The 6,102-nt window shown below is 51.2% G+C and overlaps 1 long non-coding RNA gene across 1 annotated transcript; it reads left to right on the top strand.

The window, feature by feature from the left end:
- Positions 1-295: 295 nt before the first annotated feature.
- LOC141039730 (uncharacterized) lies at positions 296-3,583 on the top strand. The gene is made up of 2 exons (XR_012200710.1): positions 296-608; positions 3,267-3,583. It is a non-coding gene; the product is annotated as an uncharacterized lncRNA (long non-coding RNA).
- The last annotated feature ends 2,519 nt before the right edge of the window (positions 3,584-6,102 follow it).

Genomic DNA, 6,102 nt, shown 5'->3' with positions numbered 1-6,102 from the left:
TTAGTAGTTTTGCAAAAAAAAATTATAGTAGTGGCGCACTATGAGGCTGGTGCGCCATTACTAGTTAGAACTAGTAATGGCGCACTGTGCCCTGGTGCGCCATTAGTATGTTTGGAAAAATAAAAAAATTGGGTTACTAGTGGCGCACCGTGTGTCTGGTGCGCCATTAGTGTCTTTCAAACTAATGGCGCACCAGCACATGGTGCGCCACTGCTATATAGTAGTGGCGCACCACATGTCTGGTGCGCCATTAGTGGCCATTTCATCTATAGCCCTTTTCCTAGTAGTGCCCCTCGCTCTCCCCTCTCCCTCTCGGCCTCTCTCTCCCATCCTCACCCAGAACCGCCACGGCCACCACCGCAACCTGCATGGCCAAGCTCGCCGGCACGGCCACCGTCCTCCTCGGCGCCTGAAGCCCTGTCCATAGACTCCGCTGGCCTCCTCTACATCCTCTACGACCGCTACATCGAGCTGGAGTGTGCTAAGTCAAGCGGATCAGCCTCTTCCTCTCTGGCCGCCGGACCTCACCGTCAAACCCGGCGTCGTCTGCTGCTCCTGGCCACCACCGAGCCTCCCCCGGGCTTGCTTTGCACCTCTACAGCCGCGATGTGAGCTCCTACCCCAAATCCCCCTCTCCCCTTCGTTGATACGTGCCTGTAGTCGCCGTTCCCGCGAGCTCCGTCGCCATGGCCGCGCCGGAGTTCTGCATCCGCACACGCACGCGCGCTCTGTCCCACACACTGCCTCGCTATGGCCGTGCCCCGGCCCCTGCTCCGGCCGCTTCCGCGGCCCACGACTGCTCGCACCGGCCGCCGCTGGCGTCTGTAGCTGCCGCCGATAACCCGTGCACGCTGCTGCTGTGCGCTCGGCCTGCTCGCCCCTCCGCGGGCGCTCGCACAGGCCCGCTCACCCCCACTGGATGCTGTGCTGCTCTGCCTGTTGCTCCCGTGCGTTGCTGCTCCTTTTTTTTTCTGCCGGCGCTGCTAAACTGCTGCTGCTCCTAACTGTCGGATGTGGTGCCGTTGCTGCTTGCCGCATACTGATCCTGTGCGCTGTTCCTGCTACTTGTTGCTTACTACCGCAGCTCGGCTGCTGCCTAGAGCCGCTGCCACTAGGTTGGTGCGCTGCTGCTCCTCAGTACTATGGCAACTAGCTGCTGCTCAATTACCGCGGATGCTGCTGCTACTGAACATGGCCATGCCATGATATGTTGTATGCGTGTGTGCTTGTGGCCGGCCAGGCCACTGTCCAATGCGGCCGACCCTTGTTTAATTAGACTAGATTAGTTAGTGTTAATCCATTGCTAATTTAGTTTAGTAGAAATTAATATGTGAGCCACCCCTGATGATTATCTCAAATTAATTGACTTAATAAAACAGAGTCTATGACAACTGGGCCTTCACCGGCACTGTTCACCAGTTGACCAGTCAAGTTAAATATTGACTGGGTCAACTCAGACCTTGGCCCCACATGTAAGCCTCTAGGTCTAGCTGTCCGTGGGTACAAAAAGTAATTATGCTTTGTATACTTGAAATTTATAATAAATCCAGAAAATGTTTAAAACTTTGGAAATTCATATAAAATAATCCATAGCTCGGATGAAAATGTTTTCTACATGAAAGTTTCTCATAACGATGAGACGAATCCGAATTCGCGGTCCGTTTACCTATCAGATGCCTCTAACTATCTCAACATGGAACATTCCCCCTCCGGTCATCTGTCTGACACAGGTCCGGAACTGGGAATACCTTCCCGGTTGAATCCCTCCTTCACCTGTATCGTGCAGCACTACGTTAGAACACTCCTAGTGTTGCGTATTGCCATGTTATGCCTTGTTTGCTCTGTATTTACTGTTTCTTCCCCCTCTTCTCTCGGATAGACTATGAGATTGACGCCGCTGCTGCTGCCCCGATCAACTACGTTGTTGACGACACCTCCTTGCCAGAGCAACTAGGCAAGCCCCCCCCCCTTGATCACCAGATATCGCCTGTTCCTTCTCTCTACTGCCTGCATTAGAATAGTGTAGCATGTTACTGCTTTCGGTTAATCCTATTCTGCTGCATAGCCTGTCTTTGTTGCTACAGTTGTTACCCTTACCTGCAATCCTAAATGCTTAGTATAGGATGCTAGTATTCCATCAGTGGCCCTACATTCTTGTCCGTTTGCCATGATCACTCAGGAGGTGATCACTGGTATATACTTACATACATATTATATGATACACGTGGTGACTAAAGTCGGGTCGGCTCGTAGAGTACCCGCAAGTGATTCCGATGTGGGGTCTGAAAGGATAGGTGGCTCCATCCCAGTAGAGGTGGGCCTGGGTTCCCAACGGCCCCCTACTGTTACTTTGTGGCGAAGCGACAGGGAAGGTTGAGACCACCTAGGTGAGAGGTGGGCCTGGCCCTTGTCGGTGTCTGCAATTACTTCATAATAACACGCTTGACGAGATCTTGGTATTTGATCTGAGTTGGGTCATTGACCTTATACGCACTAACGGCCACGTGGGACAAGATATGGGCAACCGGCTTCGTGGTATCTGCCGAAGCTCTTTTTGACGTCAGCGAATGAGCGGCGCGCGCCGGATTGGACCGTAAGCCTGCGCTTGTATTAAGGGGGCTAGGTCTCCTTCCGGCCGCGTATGCAACATGCAGGTGTGCAATGGGCGATGGGCCCAGACCCCTGCGCACTTATGATTTAGACCGGCGTGCCGACCTCTCTGTTGAGCCTAGGTAGGGCTGCGACGTGTTGATCTCCCGAGGTCGAACATGACCCAGGAAAGTTTGCCCGGCCAGAGGGATCAAGCGTGTCGGGTAATGTGGTGCACCCCTGCAGGGAAGTTGATATATTCGAATAGTCGTGTCCACGGTAACAGGCGACCCGGAGTGGTACCTTGACCTTATGACAACTAGAACCGGATACTTAATAAAACAAACCCTTTCAAGTGCTAGATGCAACCTGGTGATCACTCTCTCACAGGGAGACGAGGAGGGGATCGCCGGGTAGGATTATGCTATGCGATGATACTTGGTGAACTTACCATCTACTCTCTTCTACATGCTGCAAGATGGAGGCTGCCAGAAGCGTAGTCTTCGACAGGACTAGCTATCCCCCTCTTATTCTAGTATTCTGCAGTTCGGTCCACCGATATTGCCCCTTTACACTGATACCCATGCATATGTAGTGTAGATCCCTGCTTGTGAGTACTTTGGATGAGTACTCATGGTAGCTTTTCTCCCTCTTTCCCCCCTTTCCATTCTTCTCAGTTGTTGCAACCAGATGCTGGAGTCCAGGAGTCAGATGCCACCTTTGACGACTCCTACTACACCGAGGGTGCCTACTACTACGTGCAGGCCGCCGCCGACGAGTAGGAGTACTTTAGGAGGATCCCAGGCAGGAGGCCTGCGCCTCTTTCGATCTGTATCCCAGTTTGTGCTAGCCATCTTATGGCCACTTGTTTAACTTATGTCTGTACTCAGATATTGTTGCTTCCGTTGACTCGTCTATGATTGAGCACTTGTATTCGAGCCTTCGAGGCCCCTGGCTTGTATTATGATGCTTGTATGCCTTATTTATGTTTTTAGAGTTGTGTTGTGATATCTTCCCGTGAGTCCCTGATCTTGATCGTACACGTTTGCGTGCATGATTAGTGTACGATTGAATCGGGGGCATCACAGGTACCGTGCTTGAGAAGGTTCAGTCCGCTAAGAGCCGACTGACTGAAGCCTACGTCAGCCTTCTAACAGGCTTTGATGTATGTGACGGGATTATGCAAAAAAGAATGCCGTAGTATAGACAGTAGCCCCTGAGACTCTGTCCGGTGTTCAAAAAGAAAGGCCGGACAGAGGATCAAATAATTTTCGCAGGAGATTAATCATGTGTGTGAATAAGCAGGCGTCGATGCTGGCTGCAACCTCCCATTCTGCCGAAGTCTCCAAACTGAAGGAGAGGCTGGAGCGGGCCGATGAAGAGCTCGGCCGTGTCAAAATACAACTAGAGGACAAGCAAGGTATGCAATGGCCTATTCAGATCGAGAATGATATGAATTGTTTGTGTTGATCGTGTTATCATTTCATATGAGCTTTGGCCGAGGTGGAGTCCCTCAAGAACGCGCCGGCCGGGGCCCAGAAGAAATCGGAGAAGGAACAAGCCACCCGCAAAAAACACGAGTCAAGGGTCGGGGAGGCTCAGCCGGAGCTCAAGGACGCTGTAGAGAAATGCGAGTCCTTGGAGCGCAAGATTACGGACCAAGAGTCCAAACTTGCTAAGGCCCGCCAAAGCGCACAAGAGGCCCGGGTTGAACCGTAGGGCGCCCTCCGGGAAATCCAGGAGGCCAAGCAGATTGCGCCAGGTAAGGCCTTTATTATGCAGAGCAAATTTGTGAAGAAAAGGTATCTCTTACTGACCCGGATTTGGAGTTCTCCAGGAGCGTTTGCGGATCTGCCTCGCAGTGTTGCTGATGCCGCGGAGTTCTTCCGAACCGAAGAGGGGAGCTCAACGGAGAAGTTGTTCTGGTCGCAATACCTTGCGCCAGAGCATCCGGTGTCCCTTAGCGATCAGCTGAAATAGCTGACCGAACTGCATAGGGTGTCCGTATTGTCCATGAAGGATTTGATAATCAGTTTGTGGCCTGCGGAAGCCATGCCCAGCAGCCACTTTGGGCTCGTGAAGCGGCCGGTCGATGCATGCCCTCGGCTTGTTGCCATAAAGCGGTCAGTCTGCATCGAAGGTGCGCGGATGGCCTTCGCTCGTGTCAAGGTGCAGTGGGCGAAGATGAATGCCGTCAAGCTCGCGACCGAGGGACCGCCTGTGGGCAAAGAGCACCGCACGCCCGAGCGGTATTTTGATGATGTCCTGGAAGGATCCCGCATTGTAGAGGGCCAGTGTGCGAACGACATTATCTTTGAATGAATGTATTCATGTTATCCAGTCCTGTATTATGGAACAAAGCCTATATGTAATATGTTGCTTGTTGTTGTGTGAAAATATTTCCTCCTTTGCGGCCGTTTTATTAAATCTGAGGGTTGGCCAGTCGTCGGCTTCAGCCCCCACGTAGGTAGTACGGGGGTGTTCAGGTTGGAACCTAAACACACTTGGCCCAAGAGTTTGGTCCTTTAAGGAGGTGTTTAGTGCAGTGAACCAGGCAATCGGACTATGTGGCTTTATCACCCTCACTTAGCCATAGGAGTTTGACAATAGGAGTGTAGGCGCAGCCCCTAGTTAGTATTTGTTTTATCCGGACTAGGGGATGTAGAAACCTGATCGGGTGGAAGCCGATCCGTCGCATAATGCGGAAAAAATCACAAGAGATTTATGTTTAGCCACCAAATAGCTGACCAGCTCTCGCCGCATCATGACACTCAGTTTTCGGCTTTCTCTACTGAGGTGTTTGTCCGGATAAACTAGAAACACAATCGCAGTAGTTCTCCCTTTACTACCCTAGCCGATAGACGGAATGTAAGGTAGCAAGCACAGGAGCCGGGCAACCCAACTATTGACCAAAGACATGATTCAGAGCCGATGCATATAATGCTATATTCGGGGCGCCGAATGATACTGTAAAAAGTGTTCGGACTTGTTGTAAACATATGAAGCACAATGGGGCCCCGAGTGAGTTAGGTCGTACCAAAGGGGACGGGTGCCATCAATGAAAAACAGTGAAACATAATGAAGGAGTAAATCAGTGCCACATATATTGGGCCGGAAGTTGTTTGCATTATAGTCTGATTGATACGTCAAAGCGTATTTGTACAAATAATGCGATAAGCAAAAGGGCTATTTAACATGCCGAGACTAAGGGGAAGCTGCGTGCGGGTCCTAAGAAAAGGAAAAGTGATCGTCAAGAAGATCATCTGGATATTCCACCACACGTCTATGCTGCTTTCCTCCTTGGTATGTGATCCTTCGAAAGAATAGACGATCGGGCCTTCGATAGGGGCCCGTGGAAAAGAAACCTGAAATGGATAGAAAGGAAAGGTAAAGTATGAGTGTCCAGAGGAGGTGGAGCCGTATTGTGGACTGTGATAGAGTTATGCCTCCGTATTTGCCCATGATATTTTTAGTGTGTAGTTATGTACGCTCGGTACGTACGCTGCAATTTGA

This window comes from Aegilops tauschii, chromosome 1, assembly GCF_002575655.3.
Source record: "Aegilops tauschii subsp. strangulata cultivar AL8/78 chromosome 1, Aet v6.0, whole genome shotgun sequence".
In the NCBI taxonomy this organism is placed as follows: Eukaryota; Viridiplantae; Streptophyta; class Magnoliopsida; order Poales; family Poaceae; genus Aegilops; species Aegilops tauschii.
Note: the sequence above shows the minus strand (reverse complement) of the source record. Positions and strands in the feature narration are given on the sequence as shown.